Raw genomic sequence first — 21,167 nt, forward strand, 5'->3', positions numbered from 1 at the left:
CGTACCCGGGGTAATTGTGGCGAAGCAATTGGTACTGTTTAACGGTTGCGCTCTCCAGCGGCTCCTAGTGGGTCGCCCTCTTCTAAACACCGCTCGCGCTCGGAGCCCGTGCCTTTGCCTTGACTGTCGCCATAGCTCATTGTCGCCGAGTGCTGTCCAATAAACAGCTTAACAATATATATATATATATATATATATATATATATATATATATATATATATATATATATATATATATATATAATAATAATAATATCTGGGGTTTAACGTCCCAAAACCACGATATGATTATGAGAGACGCCGTAGTGGAGGGCTCCGGAAATTTCGACCACCTGGGGTTCTTTAACGTGCACCTAAATCTAAGTACACGGGCCTCAAACATTTTCGCCTCCATCGAAAATGCTATATATATATATATATATATATATATATATATATATATATATATATCGTAATTACACGATTATAGGTCGACCCCCTTAAAATTACATCTCTAAAAAAAGCAAGCGCAATTTCACAAACGGGAAACTTATTCACGCGGTTGCCGAGGATTACTCATCGTCACTGGAGTCGACCTCCCTAGTGCTGCTATCGTCATAGCTGCCGCGGTCCCACAGCACGTCATCATCTAGTGCGAGTCCACACTTCGCGAACGACCGCGCCGAGAGTTCTTAGGGCCCAGAGCATTCATGACGGACGGGACGATTCACCACAATACAGAAGTAGCAGGACAGAAGCACGCGGCAAAGCGACCGCCTAGAAAATCTTATCACAGAGAGAAGCAGGGAGAAGCTCTTCCGTCAACTACCAATATTCCCCATACAGTGGCCCTTCTATCATGGCTGATACTCCCACAAGAGCCTTGCTCTCATATAGTGCGCTAGGTAGGTGTTAAAAAGGAAAAAGATTTAAAAAACGCTGAATAACCATGCGCTGTGGGTTGAGCAGGACACTTTATTCGCAGTTATGAGAACACATTCGCGGCGAGATGACTCCATCAAAGATATACCGTGTGGCGGCTAGCATAGCAACCGGCACCGGCTGCAACCTGCCGCGCGATACCAAAAGAAAAACAAAAAAAAAACATGGCGGCTAATAGAAGCGGTCGCTCGCGATTTCCTTTTATTCGTGTGTACGTTACTCGCATTCAAGAAGCGTATCGTTCGTCTCTAATAAACAAAATGAGTATTAGCGAATCCCTTGATTCAATGCATGACGCTAACGTAGCCACAATCATATTACGTCTTTCAGTACACTTCTGAACGCGACGGTGAGAGGTTAGTCGCTCTAGGTACGGTGGGCAAAGGGCGGTGATCTGGAACGCCAACTTTCAAAGTTGGCATCATCTGTATTGACGCCAAAATCTAAGCAATGGTAAATTAATACGCTACGTTTCAGCCGTAACCGTGGAAACAAGGGTGCAAAGCTTTTACCACCTAGTAGCACCCCCGATTTCTCGTTTTTTCTTGCAGTTAGTAGCGGCACACGGTTTGATTTTGATTCTACGTCGACGCCCCCGACATTGGACTGTCAAATTTGAAAAAAAAAGGGTCGACCTACAATCGTGCAAATACGGCATATATATATATATATATATATATATATATATATATATATATATATATATATATATATATATATATATATGCGCCCAAATTCTCAAAAATCGGTAAAATGTGATATTTGTTCGCTGCCTTCACAATTGCTTATTCTGTAGTGGCAGTCATCTTAAGATGGTTAAAGACATCATTCGGATTAAGAAAGATAAGTTGTTTAACTTCTTAATTATCGGAGTTAGGCGGTTATGTCAAATAGGAGAATGGAAGTGCTTTATGCGAAGAACCCATTGCAGCTTTGCGATTCCGAAAAAGCGGCGTCCAGCAATTATTGTGGCGTAATGAAATTCAACCAAATTCAACGGCGAAACCGAAACCGAAGCACCGATGAGCGCAAGAAGCAGATGACCAGAGTGACGTCACTGTCTAAGACAACGATCACAGAGGTGTAGTTCTTGCGCGTTTGTTAACGTTCGTGCTTCATGCGTGCTATAATTGCAAGTGTAACTCGCACACCCACACAAGTGAGTCGGTTGATGGTTGATGTAACGAAGCTCACTTATTCTGGACGTATCACAAGAATACTGCAGTTGCGCTCATCCGCGTCTCGGTTTTGGCTTCGCCACTTTGTTTGGATGAGTTTCATTCCTTCGCAATTATTGCTAGAGGCCGCTTTTTCGAAATCTCAAAGCTGTAATAGGTTCTTCGCATGAAGGACTTGAACTCTCCCATTTGACATAACGGCCTAACACCGCTAATTAAAAGTTAATTATTTAACTTTATTAATTACCGTGTCAGATAATGTCTTTAGCCATCATAAGATGCTGCGGCTACAGAAGAAGTAATTGTGAAGACATCGAACAAATATCTCACTTGCGTGATTTTTTAGGATTTTGGACACATTTCTTGAAACACCCTGTGTGTATATATATATATATATATATATATATATATATATATATATATATATATATATATATATATATATATATATATATATATATATATATATATATATATATATATATATTCTGGAGACGCACTGTCGTATAGCTTATTATAGACACACTAGGATTGTGTAACAGTGCTTTCTTATAACAAGTCTTTTTCCCTCTCTTTTTAAATGCTACCTGAGTAACAACAACGAGACGTTGAGACAGCGAGTTCTACTTCACTGACTCCCCCGATGGCTTTTGCTTCACTGCGTCAAGTTCGTTAGTTACAGTAACGCCACAGGACAGGCAGAAGGAAGACAGTAAACGAAAGGGACGTCTTGCTTGGAAGTCGTCTCAGCTGAATACAATACAATCTGCGGAAGCACACTGATTGCCGGAGTGCTAAGGGCTTTAGAGGGACTCCCATCTTGTCTTTGAAGTGAGCCAAAAGATGGGAACAAGAGAAGGGCATTGTAGTCGCGCGCAGTCGTACACGCGCCAACGCCCACGCACAGAACAAACAACCTGTACCAATCTGCGCTCTCTTTATTTCTTAGTGCCTTTATATCCGCGGCGTGGCCCTTAAAGTGATAGCGGTCTTAGTCTCTCGCTCCCTGTCAGACGCATTTCTGTCTTTTGTACGACAGCGTGGAAGTTGTTGCAATTTTGAAGGAACGTCCGGGGTCTCGGTTAAATGCCAGGTAGAATTGCACTCACGTTCTATTTCCGTCTCTAACCTCTCCGGGTGTTTCGCATGATTTATAATGAAGAAATGCGCTCACACTCCTCCAGCCTAAACATGCTAAACAGCAACGAGCAAGTTAACTAGGAGGATGGATGGATAAAAAAACTTTATTATGGTCCCTCGGAACACGCTCTACCCCGTTGCGGGCCGCTACCACGTCGGAACAGAAAGACCAAGCCTCTCTGCGGCGTCGCGGGCTCGTTGGAATAGTAGAAAAATGGTTGGCCTTCAGTCAGAGTACAGGCGTCAGTGTAGTTAATAAAGGGTTAAGTGGAAATACCATCGAGGGCACCAGAGGCTTCTTCACTACGCACTGTATAATAATAACTACAGGGGTTTTACGGAACAAAATTAAATATGATTATGAAAGAAGTCGTATCGGAGAGCTCCGGAAATTCTGACCACCTGGAGTTCCTTAACGTGCGCCTAAATCTGAGCACATGGGCCTCTAGCATTTCGCCGCCATCAAAATGCTGCCGCTGCGGCCGATATTCGGTCCCGCGACCTTCGGTTTAGCATTGAAGCAACAACCAGTCGACCAGCGCGGTGGGTTTCACTGCAGAGTGTGAGAATGCTTCACCAAAGAAAACTGTGAGCATTTCTATCAGGCCTTTTCTTTTTTCGTGTTATTCTTGAAGACTCTACCATTTTTATATATACCTTTACGGCAACAGAGTTCCCTACCACGGAATCTCCCTTTGACTGCCGTTCTTGGCCTTCGACCGGCGTTTTATCTTTGAGCGAAGCCGATATTCCATAACAGAAGAAATTATACAGAAAGAGGTCCCACAGTTAAAAGCTGTAGCGGGACCTCTTGTTATCAATTACACAACAAAACAAGATATGCGTCGGTTGAACACAGAAAGATACACAAGAGAGAGAGAGAGAAGGAATGTAGGAAAGATACACAAAAGTTACATATTCCTTACTATGGTAAAGAAACATATTGTGGCACAATACTTTAATAACACGAATCTGTCCGACACGGGGCAGATATAGAGGAGGACGATGATGTTGTAGCGTACCGGCGGATCTCGCCTTGCGAGAGACAGATACAGAGGTCGTCTAGGCTCTCATGAAAGGCGCAACCATTCAAGCGATTAAACCTGCGGCAACTGTCCTACGAAGCTTGCTTCCACCCAGCGGCATTCTTTATTTACTGCCGCATAGCAATGTTCTGCAGAAGTGACGCCCTCGACGGTAAGCACGCGCAGAATAAGAAAAAAAAGAAACAAGTTCAGAAATAAAGAAACCTGCTAGAGGGAGAAAGATGGCAGAGCACGCAGGGTCGGAGAAGGCAGCACTTTAGGTGGTGGCAAATTGGCTGGGCCCATCGCGCCAAGAGCTCGGTCCGTAGATTGCGCTGCCCGCTGTGATCTCTATAGAGAGGGAGTGAAAAAACAAAAGGAAAAACACTGAGGTAGGGCGGGAGGGTTCTGACCAACGCACCGTATAGTGCGTGGGCGGCCGAATAATTGATATCGCTTGGGCGGAGTTGGCACACCGAAATACCGGCGCGCGCGCTTTGCAGGGGCCGGGATAGCGTGCGTTATAGGAAGGGACGAAAAAAGGAGTTAGGGAGGTGATCGTGACAAGGTGCAGCGGCTTGTGACGTCATCACATCTCGTCGACGAGAGATGTACACAGGAAGCGCTTAACAAAAGCACGGCGGGAGAAATGGGGGGGGGGGGGGCTTAGCTTGCCGCCGCCGTTGACAAGCGGTCGCTGCTGGCGCACGCACCTCGTGGCCATCAAATTTGCAGGAGCCGTTCGCCCAATTGTATTGATCCGCACCAGCGGACAGCGATGGTGAAATTGGGGAAGTAAGGATGTGGGCGTCGGGGGTGCAGTAGCGGCAGCGCTGGAAGGGCTATGACGTGGGCTGTCGGTGCGTGTGTGTGCGTGACTCGTACCGGACTTTCGGTCGCGTTGACTGCGTGGCATGCTTTTGCGAAGTGATTTGTGCAACCTCTGCGAAATAGCCTCAGCGCTTCCATTGAGGCTTAATGTGCAATGTGACATTTTAGCAGCGCTGAAGAAATAGACAGACCACAAGAAGTAGACGGAACGGACACTGGTAGTCTTTTTTACACACACCTATCATTTAGCCCTATATTCCTATATATTTGAGGCACAGGCAAGCGGCATCTTTGCCCAATAGAAAAACCGGTGTGATTCCTTCGGCACCAGTATTAGTTCCGAGTGTCTCCCGCAAACCTCTACGTCACCGCCGTGGTCTAGAAAAGCGGATGGTACTATACCTTGTGTTTGCATTTTTATAGACAAATAGACAAAGAACTGTAGACAAAATGGAGAAGTAACAAGCAAATAAGTGAAGTAAGGGATTCCGTCACCAATAGGAAAAGGCACGTTTCCGGTCTGACCACACGTTCAAACCCCCTCAAAGCTATCCACTAACCTCCGTTGTCTTGACTGTGCCAACTGCATCCGCGGATACGCGGTATTTCTGCACATATTCCCGTACATATACATTTACGTTTTCTTCCACGATAGTGCAGTGTGGTAGTAGACGTCGGCTCCATAGCTAGAGGCCGGCGGGCGTATGACGTACGTGTCTTATACTAGCGGCACGCAGGATGGCGATACAAAGGACAGGAAGAGAACCGTCAGCTGGCGTTTCGTAAGAGGCGTGTTCAAGGAGGCAAAGGTTGCGTAATGTACCTGAAGGGTGCATGATATGTAGCAACCCGGGAAGCACGGGAGAACGAGCACTTTCTCTTGCCTCCCACACCAGTGCTAGTGCATGAGAGACGTGCTACAGGCGATACTTATATTTGTGTGCGACGCTGAATGACTTCAGCGCCGCGGGCGGTGCATGCGTGACCCGAATTGTAATGAGCACAGCGCCGGCGTATATAAAACTTATTCTTTTGTTACCCCGCACCTCCGCCAAATTATAAAGCCGTTTATTGACGGCAATAGTCGACGAAGCACAACGGCGACAGTCAAGACAGAGCGCGGACTCTGAGCGCGAGGGGCGTGCTCTTCGAGAAGAGCTGAAGAGGAAGACCCAATAGAAGGCACTCGAGAGGACGACCCATTACAGACTTCCAACGCTTCGCTACACTTTGTACATTCTCCCCCTTCTCTCTCTCTCTCTCTCTCTCGCTCTGGCATTGCGAGCCGACCACCATCGCACTTCACACCGCCTTTTCTTTGTCGCAAAGCTAGTTTAAACGTGAAGATGATAAAGATAAGAGCTGCAGCATCGTAATTGAAGCCGGATGCTTTGATGTTTTAAGGAGCTGGTGCCTCTTCTCATAAGAGGCTTCCATATCAGGACGAATCGTCTTCTGCATCATACTTCCTGCATAATTCGAGGCGTGTTGGTACAGGTTGTTCTTTTTGAATAAAAAACGGCTCACTGCTATGAGGAAAGAGTGAGAACGCGCTTACTAATGAAAGAATAACAGTTAAGGAGTGAGACGTTGACGGTGCCGCTGATTTGACACAATGAACACCCGACATCATACCCCGTTCACCTGCCGGTATTGTGTAACACTCTCTTCCGGCTTTTGCAAAAAGAAGGCAACCCTGTTACAAACGCAAGCACATCCTATGCTGGATGGCAATGGTTTTTCTCGTATTATTATATTTGTTTGTCATTACTTCAAATCAGAGCCGTTGAAGAGGTTTTATGTATATTTTGTCAATGCATGCAGGAAAACGAACATTTACTGCAGCCTTAGGGCATGCTACCGTGTTCTTCCCCTTTCTTTTTTTTTTTTTTTTACTGTCACGAGTGGAGAAATTACGACGTTTTGGTATGATGCTTCAAAATTATTAGTAGGTTCTCCTTTCATTATAGTTGAAAACGCTCCCATTTCAGACATGTTTCTTAAATTTATTCATACAACAGTGTGCTGCCCACACATAAACAAAAAAAAAATTGTTGAACGATGTTGTTGCCTACTCCCATTGACGAAGTACGAAACACGACAGCAGAGACGGGCAGAGTCGGGTAGGCCGGCGTTTCCTCTTCTCGGGCTCAGCCAGGCTTGGACTACATTGTTTTTTATGGGGAGGGCCGGACCAGGTGAAAAGCACGAATCAAGACCAAAATATAGACGCTGCACAAGAATTGTTTTCCAGCACGTAGCGCTTTCCCCGCGACTCCCCCCCCCCCCCCCCCACCCCTTTCTCAGTTCTTTCCTTTAGCCACTTTAAAGGGGCCCTAAGACACTTTTCCAATTAGTCACGGAACGGCTTCGCTAAAGGAGCTTATTGCCTTACGAATCGACCGCCGCAAAAGTTTTTAGAATCCGTCCAGTACGAGCGGAGTTACAAAGATTTGTCGAACGCTGTAATTGCTTTCTGTCTGCTCTCGTCCCGACGAACGCGCTGAAAGTTAAGCAGGAAGGGATGGCACGGGGGAAGAAGGTACGTCACGCGTGCCTCGGGACCTTGAGCACTTCTTTCCTCGAACGCGCGGCGTACATTCAGTGCGATCGCGCGCGCGCGCGAGCAAGTGGCGGCCTCCCGCGGCGGCCGCAGTAACTACTGAGCGCATGTTCAAAGCAGCCAATGGCGTGGAACTTGAGTCAATGACGCAGTGATTTTGAGAAATAGCATGATTTATCGAGAGAAGAGGAAGCGATTTTTACATGACTGAAATTTATTGTAAATCGCAGGCCGCGTGCTGCGCTATAACGTTTGGCTCGCGTGTACTCTGGAGCCTCCAGTACCGATCGGCAGCGTTTTCTGACCATGCTGAAAAAGTTACAGGGCCCCTTTAAACGCAACTTCATTTGAGTCGAATATGTGATGCAGGAGAGCCGCAGTTCACTGAAGCCCGAATCATTGGACAGCTTGTTATTTTTACACGACAACTTGTTATCTGTGTATACAGTGACTGTCATGTGTCGCTTGCTTATGTTTCGCTTTGACGTGTTCAATTAAATGCCACATTATCGTAAAACGATTTTCTCTGCAGAAAACCTTCATAAAGTCAGACCGCAGCTGGCCGGACCGGGCTGGCTCACAGCCTTTTAGAGTTGCGCTTGGGCGGGCCTACGACGCAATCAGCGAGCGCGGTCCGGGCTCGGACTCGGAAATACGGCCCGTGCACAGCTATAGAGTGCACACACCTGTTCAGACCGCATGGCTCGCCGGGTTGCCCGCGCGGCCGAGGAGGCGGGACATTTCGCGCTTTTGCGGACGTGTCACCATCACGTTGTACTGCTTGTCCACCTTCGCCACCGGAGCCGCCTGCGCAGATATCACGCCATCTCCTGCTCAATCGGATGTTTATACCAGTGCCACCACGGCATGGCATTCTAATCGGCTGCAGGAAAGCGAAGAACTTCGCCGGCGGAAAAAAAAACGGTCCCCGAGCAATCTGGCTCGGCGCCTCGTTTTCCGCCCGCTTTCGCCGCCTGGTGAAGAGCTTTCCTCCGCTTTCCGCTCGTCCGCTTTGGCCGCTCCGTCTTCGGTGTGAACGAGCCTTTAGTCAGGCGAGACGTTGCCTGAAGACACCACGTGCTCAGAACTCCCGCACCTAACTGCATAGTACGGCTGTGTGTCTCCAATTATTAACGAAATAAGAAACGGCGGAGAAACATATGAAAGTGACTGTGTATAATCGCCTATGCGGTCACAAAACCGTCTTTAATGGCAACGTCCATCATTTCAGTGCCAATCCATCGTTGTTATATTCAAGATTCGACGGCACTTCAGCTCACCATTTTTACGCACTGTATGAACCGCTGCGGATTACGCCAGTCAGTTAAAATGGATTACCATAGAGAGGGCTTTCGCCGCCGTTTGGCTCTTATCGCGCTCGGCGCGACACCAGCTGCACGGATTATTCACAGAGGGATTAGCCACTTCATTGTTATCTGGAACATGCAGCCGGCTATCGTTAAAGATATACCGACAGGCGCAAGGACTAGCCGCATCGCTGTGCAGAATTGTCGAAAGAGAGTAGAGACTCATCGTATGAGCATATACATCATGACTTCAGAAAAACAAGCACAAAAGTGAGCTCGCCGAACGCTTTCGCAAAGATTAGCTGTGTAAACAAACCCCGCTTGCACAGAAAAAAAAGTAGCACAACAAAACTTCCGCGATAACTTGCTATAGAGGACGAAACTGGTGGATGTAGGTTGCTTTCTCAAAAAGTCGTTAGGGGAGAGTATGCAGAGTTAACGCTGTCTTACTTCAATAGCCACCGAGTCGCTAATGGCTCCCATTTTCTACTGGCATCGCCTGAAATATGTCGCTGCGTCGTTTTCAACATACCAGACAAACAACTAATCACCGCGACTCAAGCAACACCTTGTCGTGTTTTTTTTTTTTTTTTTTAATGCAACGTCTGTTATGTCGCTTCAACTGCTCCAAGCATCCCTCTCGAATTATGAAACTTTCGAAACAAAAATCTTTAAGGGAATTTCAAGAAGGCATATTTTCTTTGTCGAGGTATAGAACTTATGTAATGCCCTGTTTGGGGTCCTTAAGGGTTAATAAATTATGATGATGATGATATCTTTTTGTCAGTGTATTTCGGTTTGCTTTAGTGCCGTCACAATCGCTTAGCAACAAGTATGCCGTTCTGTAATGTTGTTTTATGTTGCTCTTTGTTCGCACACTGTATGAGATGATGTAGTAGTTCAGAAAGAAGTTTGCGCCTCCTCGCTCTATGGAGTCATGGGAACCAAAATTCATTTGAAGAAAGAGAAATAGGGTCGGGTTAAAAAATATTGAAGTAAAGAACGAAGAATGAAAAATAAGTACCTCGTGCGGGTTCACGGGGGCATTGTAGAGACGGTGGCGTTTTGTGATATATGATCACGTGCCGTAAGCTTAAGAAAAAAAACAAAAAAACTCACAGGGTTCCTTATGAATTCGCCAAAGGCACGCAAAAAAGAAATCGATCGATATACTGCACACGCGAGCGGTACGTATAAGAACTTCAGTGCCACTGAGGCGCCGATAAAAAAAAGGAATAACTTTCTTTAGTGCTTAGTCCTGTCGGGTTTGTGTAGGTGGACATACTTGATGGGCCTACGTTTTTATATATATGCCCAGCACGTCCGACTACAAAAACACTTAACCAGACTAGTAACTTTAACCCCCGAGGAACGTTCTTACTATCATTCCTCGTCGTGTGCGAAGACTAACAGAAACTAAGTGCGTCGTGCTTGTAAAGTAAGCTCTCGAAGACACGGTAGCCTTTTACGGGCAAACAGGATCTGCAGATAAAAACTTATATTACGAACGCGTGGGCGTAGTATCGTTTTAGATCGCGCGCTTCGCAATATGCCATTGTCCTTACCATAACTTAGAGACTGAGAGCGAGAGGTTTTTTTTAAAGAATGCCGGGAAAGTTTGTTGACTATACGCCTAACGCGATCGTCTAGACGAATGTTACGATAAGTGCAGTGAAGCGCACAGTACATACGAAAGACACGTAGTATGCATAAAATACATCTCATAGGATTTCAAGATTAGTGTAGTAGAATAACGTCACGCTTTTCAAGTCTGCTCGGGATGCAGTACGGAAATATCACGTTGGATCTTTAGCGTGAATACGTGCACGCTGGGACTCCGGAAGGGAACAAATAGCATGATGTGAGAGCCACACGAAACAACATCAAGCAAGGAAGCAGGCGAGCAAAAAAAAAAAATGATAATAATCAATCAGGTAAGGGTTGCACTAAATTGCGCAAGGCTTCAAGCAGTGAAACTGGACGATTCTGAAGACTCATCTGGTCGCTTCTACGTTGTTTCTAGGCCTTATCTACGTGATGCAGGTTGTTTCTAGGTTGCTTTTAGGTCGTATCTAGGTTTTAGCTAGGCGATGCTAGGTTGTTCCTACGTTGATACTCAGCGCGGAGAGGATGAAGTTAATGCATAGACAGTCACAGACACGACACGGATGTCCAAACTTCATAGACTGAACCTCACACTGAAACCAAGCGTTCGCATCCCTAATAGATCTATATATACGGGCACGTCGCCGTTGGCGTAGGCCTTCCATCGCTTCGGGGTTTTCTCGCAGCCGCCGTTGCCTTTCCCGTTCCATAGTATTCTCTCCTTGTACGTACTCGGGGTCTTCGGCTCGCCGCCGTCTCTTCGCAGCCATTTGCTGTGCTAATTATGTTGCCTTCTTCCTTTACAGTGGAATTTGCGTGTAGTGGGATTTACCCGATTTCTGTGGCACATACCCGTTTATCCGTTAATGATGATGATATTTTTTGATAGGCCGCACAGTGGCACATACCCGTTTGATGGCGATAGTTTTCTCCTTCATTTTTAGTGGACCAGTGGTGAGTAGTGGGATTTGCCCAATTTCTGTGGCACATACCCGTTTATGATGGTAATAGTTTTTTGGAACGGTGTGCACAAGCAACGATTTGGTAAATAGCTTCGCTGTTAGCACAAACCAACCAGCAAGTAAATAAACAAAACACGACAACAGCACAGCAACAACGCTATATAGGCGACCTTCTCTGCGAGACTGAAGTGTATGCTGTGCCAGAGCATAGCGCAGACAGGCGCGCAATGCACAACCTTTAATGGTGTAATCACAATACTAAAAACAAGCTATTTATTTTTCCCAGCGGAGCTGTCTCAGCCGAACACTGGTCCGTGACGGGTCAACAGAAATGATCATCATGCTGAACCGGCACACGCTCTCTTAGTCCTCTCCGTCGCCTTCTTCAATTATGCTTCGCTCTCAGAAGAAGTGCACCGACTAGCCCGGCGTGAAATGCGATAACTTGACGGGCGAGAGAACGTGTACAGAGAGAGAAAGAAATAGAGAAAGAGAACAAAACAGATAGAAAGAAAGGGAAACGGAAAAAGTCTTGACGAAAAGAATTTCTTGGCGAGGTGGGATTCGAATCTGCGTACCCACGATCCGAAGGCCAGCATCGTAACCACTCGGCTATCCAGGCACGCTAGTACGGTATAGCCTTGTATAGCGTATAATATGGCAAGGGCGGGGGGGGGGGGGAGATAAGTGAGGATGAGGAGAAGAGATGTGAGGGTGGGGAGGAGGGAAAGGAGGAGGGCGAGAGTAAAGCATAGCATAGAATTAATTAGAAAGAGAGAAACAGAAAGAATGGCAGATAGAGAAATAAAGAGAAATATAGAGATAATCAGAGAAAGAGAGAGAAAGTGAAGGAAGAGAAAGAAAGATAGAAAGAGCAAGAAATAGAAAGAAATGGATAGACAGGTAAATAAATAAACCGAGAAAAAAAGGACAAAGAAAAAAATAGAGAAGAAAGAAAAAGAAAGAAAGGGAGGGGGAAAGAAGGAGAAAGCTAAACAAACAAAGCAGAGCAGCCAGCTCCGCACTTCACAAGGGGTCTGGCACCCCTTGTGACAAGCTGCCTTAATATTTTTTTTAGTTTATTCATCCATCCATCCATCCATCCGTCACTCTAAGGAACTTTCTTTATCACTCTAATCAACCCAACGAATTTAGACGGCCCATTGACGGTATATAGTATATTGCATATATTCTACAGCTTGTACTGAGAGTTTGTATAGAATTTTTTTATGCGCTCACACTTTTAACAGCGGAGCTCTTTAAGGCGGCCTTTAGTCCGTAATCTGAGAGCAGAAGTGATCATCATCATGAACCGGCCCGCGCTCTCTTCGTCCTCTTCTTCGTCGTCGTCGCCTTCACCTTCTACTTCGCTCCCCGAAACATGATCATCAGAAACGATCACCATCATGGACCGGTACGCGCTGTCTTCATCCTCTCCTTATATCCCAGAGCACGTGCGCCGATTTCTTCAGTGTGGCCTGTCATAACCCTGATAGGTGAGAGAACGCGTACAAAGAAAGAAAGAAAGAAAGAAAGAAAGAAAGAAAGAAAGAAAGAAAGAAAGAAAGAAAGAAAGAAAGAAAGAAAGAAAGAAAGAAAGAAAGAGACAAAAATGACATACACAAAAAAAAAAAGACAGAGAATAGAGAAATAAATAGAGGAAGAAAGAAAGAGAAAATTTGCAAAACTTAGCAAAACAGCAACAGCTATAGTGCTGCCTATCGGTACAGGCAGGCAGGCAAACAACTTTATTATTATCCGGAAGCGGCGCTCGACCCCCCTTAGGGGGTGACATTGAGCCTCCAGCGCAAGCTACGCCGATATTTGTATTGATATTTTATACATTAGGTATTTTCTACGCTATTTTGTGAGTATGAAGTGTTCGAATTGACCATATGCATAGATAAAATGGAGCCAACAAGTTCTACTTTTTTGCATACTGAAGGCGTTTGACATACTAATTGTTTGCAGGCATCGGCTCACTTTCTCTGGTCAACAAGAATAGCATATTCTGTAGATCTAGACAACTTATGTATATCACGAAACATATGTGTCTATACACTATCTACGAAGTGCCTATGCAGCTACACATGCCTCAATTATATGTCATAATTAGCAATGCAAATGGTTTGGAAATACGGGCTGCGTTACATTAACAATACACGGCCTTCCGAACAAGCCTGGGCCCTTCGAGACGGCATATTTACGACACTCGTCTTAGCAACTCCTGACGGTGGGTTTAAGGGCCTCTGAGTAAAGCGGCATGCCTAATAGGAACCCTCGCTCCTTGGGAGCACGGGTATATACATATAGTGTTGCAACAGATGTCGCTCTAGACGGGGACAGAAGCAGCCACAACAAGCGTGGCGCTTGCGTTCGGGCTCGCTAATTGCCTGGTCCCCTAATGGACAAGGAAAGCTCAAGGAAATTCGTGACGAATGCCAGGCAATACGTCGAATTTGTCGGACGTCGCATGCGACCTTTTCGCAATGTTTCAGACGCGCGGCCGGTCTCACCAATTAGTGGGCTTTCCGCTATCTCGCTTGTCTTGTATCTCTGTCTCTGTCTGTCCTAAATTCAAATGTATAATACTTCATTCATTACTTGAGACCAGGCCGTTCCCCTCGACCCCCCCCCCCCCCACAAAGCAGTAACCGGCGCCTCTATTTAATTATGAAAACAAGACATGACGTGGCGGACAAAACTGCTGTAAGTACTTAAAAATATGACAGGATCGAGGATTATGGACACGCACAACATATCGAAAGTGAATATCAGCACGGAGTTCCAGACCCAGAGACGAATTCAGTAAGTTTAACTCGACAAGAAGCATAAGCAGTAAACGGGCTAATAATACTAAAACTAATAGCAAGGATAACTAGGACCCGAATACTGAAATGCATAAGGGAATCAGAGACGACGACCACTTTTCGAGTTTGCCAGATGCGAATAAGCAGGGAAGTTAGCGCCGCCGCTGGCGACGGTCTTTCCGCTGTCAAATTATTTTCGTGAACTTGTCGTCGTCCCCTTTCCTCCGAATTCTTCCAGTCCGTTGGTTCTTGCACGCCCGCCCCAGCTGCTCCTGATGCTGATGCTGCTGCATGGTGCGAACACAGGGCTCTGCGCAGGACACTGCTTGCCGTACGTGCTCCTTGCGAATCCATCGGGGGCGCGTTGTTGCTTGGGGGCGCGCGTCGTCGCAAATGCCGCGTGGTCGCCGCATGAATAATGAGCCGGACGCCAGCTCTGGCAGAAACCAGCGTTCAATGCGGGACGAGAAAACGACGGCACAGAAAAAAATAGAAAAAAAATAAAATGGAATCTTTTATAGCTTTTGAGTGACCGTGAAGTCAGAATACGAGGACGGGACGACTAAATAACGAACCACGGGAGAGAACGGTACGGTTTCGACGATGAGGAGGAGGAGTCCGAAGCCTTAGTTTTTGCTGCAGAGCTTAACGTGACCCTCCACATCGACTGAGTGCCCTCGATTGCGTTATTGCAGGATATTCGATAAAGAGGCACCCGCTGAGAAGCGCAGCGAGAGGGCCTGATCCAATGTCGAAGGTTCGCATCTCCTCCTTTGCATTGTGTTGCCCATTTTGCTTTGTTTTTTTTTTTAACTACAGGAGGATGTCAAACAGGGTGCATAAGTGAGAGATAATTAGTGCGTACGGAACGCTGCCTTTGAAAAGGTCCTTAAAAACGACAGAGACCGTGTTGATCGCCTAAAGTTCTTATGGCTATCGTATTATGAGAACGCTTTCAGTCATCCGCACCTGGATATTTAAAGGGCGCCCGAAATGCGTGAATATATTCCGATTCTGCGTATATCATGCAGCAAGCATTGTCGGAACGCACTGACTAATTCTGAGGTTTACGGACATCGTTGTCAGTACTGCAGATAATTTTTCCGAACAAGAAAGCTTGAAATGGCCATCACGCGAACACTGCGCGTTCCCAAACGCTTCATTTCTGTTGCCACGTGGTTGTGATACGTGACATACCCACGTCTACCACCCCAGTATCAATTTCGTCGTTCCCTTCTACGGGAAGCAAGAACCAAGAACAGTAAATAATTTCTATCGCTCTGTAACGAAAATAAAAATAAAAGACAAATCAACGATCCTGATTCAGTCGCCTTAGTCTCTAGATATATATTTTTACCAGAAGTCACGTCCACCGGAGCAAATCTTCAGGACCGATACATTTCCATTAGTGTTGTTCCGACCTCCTGAATTATCTTAAACAAACTAATCGATTGCTTTCCAAATGGATTCTTGTTTTTTTTGAACTTTTGTTGATTAGAAGTCGTGCGCTGATTTTATTTTGCCTAGATTTCTTTATCTCTTAGTGGCGACTTTCAAACAGCTAATCCGTTCCGGTCTTTTGTCTGTTTTCCTGAACAAAGACATTCATATTCATGGCTAATCCGCCACTGCCTGCGGATATGCTCCGCGAATGTCGAGGCGCACATCAGCAATTCCATTACTATATAAGCACTTAGAGCTGGTAGAGTGTGGTTTGCAATTCGTGTGATACATGCGGTGCACAGAACGAGCCTGTTTCGTGGCCTTGTAAGGGATACAAGATTGATCAGTTACACTGGTGCGCTTGCAGTATTGCTTACCGAGTAGTAACTTCCTTTTGCTTACCGAGTAGTAACTTTCCTTTTTCTGAAACCGCCAACGATGCATCAGAGTCTTAACAGCCAAGCTGTTTAGCAAATAGTCCCTTGTTCACTCAGTAAGAAAAAACTATCATCATCATAAACGGGTATGCGCCACAGAAATTGTGTAAATCCCACTACTCACCACTTCCACCAAGAAGGAAGAAGGCAGCATAATTAGCCCAACAAATGGCTGCGAAGGGACGACGGCGAGCCGAATACCCCGAGTACGTATAACGAGAGAACTATAAGGGAATGGAAAGGCAACGGCGGCTGCGAGAAGACCCCGAAGCGATGGAAGGCTTACGCCAACGACGTGCCCGTAGATCTATGAAAAATGAGAACGCTTGGTTTCAGCGCGAGGTTCTGTCTCTGGATTTTGGACATCTGTGTCGTGTCTGTGCCTGTCTGTTGTTTAACTAGAATCTCTCTGCGCTTAGAATCAACGCAGAAACAACCTAGCATCACCTAGTTAAGGCCTAGCTAAGGCCTGGAAACAACCTAGAAGCAACCAGATTAGTCTTCAAAATCGTCCAGTTTCGCTGTTTCAAGCCTTGCGCGGCTTATTGCGAGCTTCGGCTGATTTCTTTTTACAACGATGGGGAATACTTGCTTTTCTTACAGAAAGCGTATTAAAAAAACCGCTGCACTCAAACAAACAAACAAACAAACAAACAAACAAACAAACAAACAAACAAACAAACAAACAAACAAACAAACAAACAAAAGAACAAATAGGTAGAGGACTTAATCACTGGATTGCCATTGAATGGAGACGATGTTGGTGTTGTAGAAGCAGCTAGCCTAGATTACCGAACATTCGAAATCATGTCAATTTTACCGCACGTTAAGCAACGCTAACCGATATTAGTCAGAAATTAGTCAACATAAGGCAACATTAGCAAATGTCAACGAGGACTGGCAGGTCGCAAGTGAACAATACCGTTGTAGTTACGTGACTCAGTGCAATACTCCGCTAGAATACACTGCCCGTAGGATTGGTCTGCACATTATTTCACGAATATCGGTCAACGTACGTTGTTACAAAATGTTGATAGAAAAGGCTCCAGGGGCTTTAATGACTTCAAAAAAAAAAAGTCACACGGTTCCCGATGCATTTGCCAAATACGACTGGAAGGCGAAAGCGGTCGTTTTCTTCTCAGTAGATTGCATTGACCCTCCCCCCCCCCCCCCTTTTCTTTGACCGCTTTTCAAAGCTGTCACGTTATGTGACGTCATGATAACGCCATAGTGACATCACGATGACGTCATAAATTCTGGTGATCCGTGACGTCGCCACATGGTGATACTTTTTTGACGCCGACGCCGCGGACGGTCACGTTTCGTGTTTGACGAGGCATCTAAGGCTTTCGCCTAAAAAAATCAGACGAAATAGAAGCGAAACAAACAAAAGCATCGAAGAGACAGCCGTTGCGATGCAGCTCCGCTTGAACGTGAGCAGACGACGAGGGGCGCTTTTTTATTTTTAAATGAGCCCTTGTGTGCTGTTGAGAGCTCAGCGTCAATAAATAAAAATAAACAATGTCGTGGTTGACGTACGCTGCCGTTAAGAGTACAGTAGAAGGGCGTCTATGCATATGCACGCACACCTTCTAGACAGGTCCTGAGAAGCCGTGTCGTTGCTTGCTCGGTTCTTCCCCTGTGTTTCCTTCAAGCTTATCCCACGTAGTGCATAGAACTATTGTCTCTAAGGCATCGTGTCGTTCCCCAAAGTGCACAGTGAATCATTTAGTGTTAAAGTCTGGTTACGTTTAGGAAGAGCATTTTAGTGTCACTGCTTAACTGTCCTCCCTGTGATGCATCCAAAACTTCAGAACATTTTCTTTTATCTGCGACGGAGGAGCCTTGTAATGTGTGCATGCTCCAGAGAGAACTTGAAAAAGGAAAACTGATCTCTATCTGCGTACCGTTCGTTATCTCATGTCATTTAAAAGCGATGATGCATCTTTAGACATGTCAGAGCTAACGAGGCAGCATGGTTTATGGACAACTGATCTTTACGGCAGGTAGTTTGCTTGTAGATAATGAAGTTCTCTGCAAACATTCTTACTGTTGCATTAGTGCTTTAGTTATGGCCGCTATGTATCACTTCATGTACGTACATCTGTCTTCCTCTTCGGTGTAGATATCATGAAAGAAAAAAACTCCAAAAGCACTGTGCTTATTATTTAGTGAACTGTCGGTTTGTACAGAGTTATACACATGGTGTACTGTGTATACCACATCTCTTTTAACATTTTTGTTTCCTTTATTCCCATATTTTAGTTGCTAGAAAGAAGGAACAGCTTGTGCCGTAGTAAAGACGCCAAACTCACTTGTTTATCGTTCCAATGAATGGGAGCACTACTCTCATTGCAGTATTGGTGTGAGTTGTGGCGTTCTTGGTTCAAATTCACGTGAATTCGTAATCTCTTTTGTTATCTTCCTTCTCGGGGTTCGAGCACGACGTCACCGGAATTAATGATGCCGAACATACCAAATCTAGATTACTATAGATTAGCGCGGCAAAAGGTACAAATATAGTTGGCCTGCGAGCTAGTAATGTGTCCTGCCTGTTGACAGGATTTCAGTACGCGTGCGCGCATGGCTGATTTCGAGAGACGCCAACGTACATATAACGACTGATTGATAACGTGGTCGGTAAACAACTGCGTCGAGTGTGCCGACTAACGCGGGACAGACGAAGCATTTCGACACCGAAAACATTTCGCGATGAGTTCGAGCGCCATCGGTAACCGACGAGATCATTAATTGAGCGCGGCGGTCATTTATCTTCTTGCACAACAGCGAGAGCGAACGGCACTATAATATGAGAACAGATGATGCTGAAGTCTGTTTGCGAGGTTGTTTATGAATTGCACGCAGTCCACCGCGTACGACTCTTTGATTACCGAGCTTCGTTTTATGCATCCATCTGCGTAGCGGGACTTGAATTTCGAGGCGCGCATTAATTAAAGGCGTTTCCCCGAGAATCGCAAAACATTACCGCGAACGTACGAACACTGATTTCAGGCCAGCCAGCTGCGTTCATTTTACGATCTCCCCGCGTAGACCGTCAACGGAATAAACGCGGAATATTGATGAATGACAAACCGCCTCGAGGCATATCGTTACTCCCTCACATTGGTCTATTGGAACGTCAGACTACCGGAACTTCGCAAAATAACTGAGGCTACATCATCTGCAGGCACGGTTTTAACGGCGGAGCAATTTACGAGACCGCCCTGTCGTCATGTCTCGCGCTGGCGTCAGGAAGGTCCCACGTTTAATACACATATGTTCGCACCTCTCGTAGAGCTAAGGGCACGTCGTCGTTGGCGTAGGGCTTCCATCGCTCCGGGCTCTTCTCGCCGCCGCCGCTACCTTTCCCGTTCCCTTGTATGGCACCTTTGCACTGGTCGTGCCAAACCTGAAGGAAGGGCGCAGCTGTTGGTCCTTCTTTGTTGCTTATTATTTCTTTCTTTCTTTTTATCTATCTCTTTCTATATCTTTCTTTGTCTTGCTATCTTTTTCTGTCTTTATTCTCAATATTACTCTCTATTTTTTATCTCTCGGTCGCGGAACGCCAAGCGACAGCCTGCACCCGGAGCCGGAGCCAAGGCTGGACCCAGGTCCCGGAGCAGGTCTACCACCAGTACCGGCACCGCAACGACGCGAGCTACCGGAACCGGAGATAAAGACGGGCTACCCAAAGCCTTCAAGGTGAGCTGGGCACAAAAAGCCGCCTCCGGGGCGCACGCGCGGTTCGGCACTGCCGCTCCTAACAGTGAAGGGGAAAACGACATTATCATGCAAATCCAAAAACGACTCGAGCAATTGGAGGGCGATAACACCAGATACATCAACGTAATAAAGGAACTCAGAGAAGAAAATGCGAAACTAAAGGACGAGGTAGCTAGGAAGGACGTCATCATCCAATTTGCGGAAAATACAGGGGAGGTACTACCTGGGGAAGAAACGGTGCCCACACCCACGAAACGGAGGGCAGTAGAAGTGGATTCGGCTCATGCCGAGAGTAAAACACAGAAAATGGAGGAAAAGAGCAGGAAAAGACAGGATAGACGAGACACTCAAGTCGAAGATGACATAAGGACAATGCGGAAAGAAATAGAGGAGGAAAAGAACACGCGTAAACTGGAGATGGAAGGAATGCTTAGCCAGCTCACTAATGCGATGCAGCAGATAACTGCAACAATGCAGCAAATACAGCAACAACTTACAGCCTTACAGATGAGGGTCGAAAACACAGAAAGGAAAATGCCTGCTAGCACCTGTGGGCCCGTCAAACCGACAGGGAAGCCGTACCACAGATCAGTGGAAACAGAGACTTGGGATAGCACTGGAAAACACTAACATTCGCTGGCACCATGGCTACACACGACACGAAAACTTACATAATTTGGCAGTGGAATTGTAGAGGATACACTAGAAAGCGGGGAACCTGCAACAGTACCTAATTAACAAGGAGCAACCGGACGTGATACTCCTACAGGAGACTAACGTTAAGGCTAAATTATCGGGTTACAGGTCATTTCACGATACCGCCCCTCGGGACAAACCGGCCGTCGCGACGCTAGTCAAACGTAACCTGACCGTAACGCAACACGAGATTAAGGCCGACACGATACCGCACTTGCTGGTGGAGATAGTGCCCACGAAGAACCGGAACGACAGTCTTTTCATTCTTAACGTGTACAGCAGCCCCCGACTTAAGCACCGCTTTCGCACGTTACTCAAGCAAGCGGCTGGCATAGCAGGTAACCGAGCTCTCCTCGTAGCGGGAGACTTTAACGCTCACCATACAGCATGGGGCTACAAATATGAAACCTTGAAAGGCAAGAATTTATGGGAGGACGCGCAACAGGAAGGTCTCACTCTCGTTACTGACCCCTCTACACCTACACGAAGAGGGAACAGCGTTTGTGCAGACACCTCACCCGACCTC

General features: G+C 46.1%; 1 protein-coding gene across 1 annotated transcript in view; it reads right to left on the reverse strand.

Annotated features, from left to right (window-relative positions):
• Nucleotides 1–242: 242 nt before the first annotated feature.
• Nucleotides 243–21,167, reverse strand: part of LOC119382951 (BTB/POZ domain-containing protein KCTD16) — a 59,924-nt gene continuing 38,999 nt past the window's right edge. Inside the window, exon 2 of the transcript XR_007415078.1 lies at nt 243–332. The gene's annotated coding sequence lies outside the window, so the exon portion shown is untranslated. The remainder of the gene's footprint in view (nt 333–21,167) is intronic.

Source organism: Rhipicephalus sanguineus, chromosome 2 (assembly GCF_013339695.2).
Source record: "Rhipicephalus sanguineus isolate Rsan-2018 chromosome 2, BIME_Rsan_1.4, whole genome shotgun sequence".
NCBI lineage: Eukaryota > Metazoa > Arthropoda > Arachnida > Ixodida > Ixodidae > Rhipicephalus > Rhipicephalus sanguineus.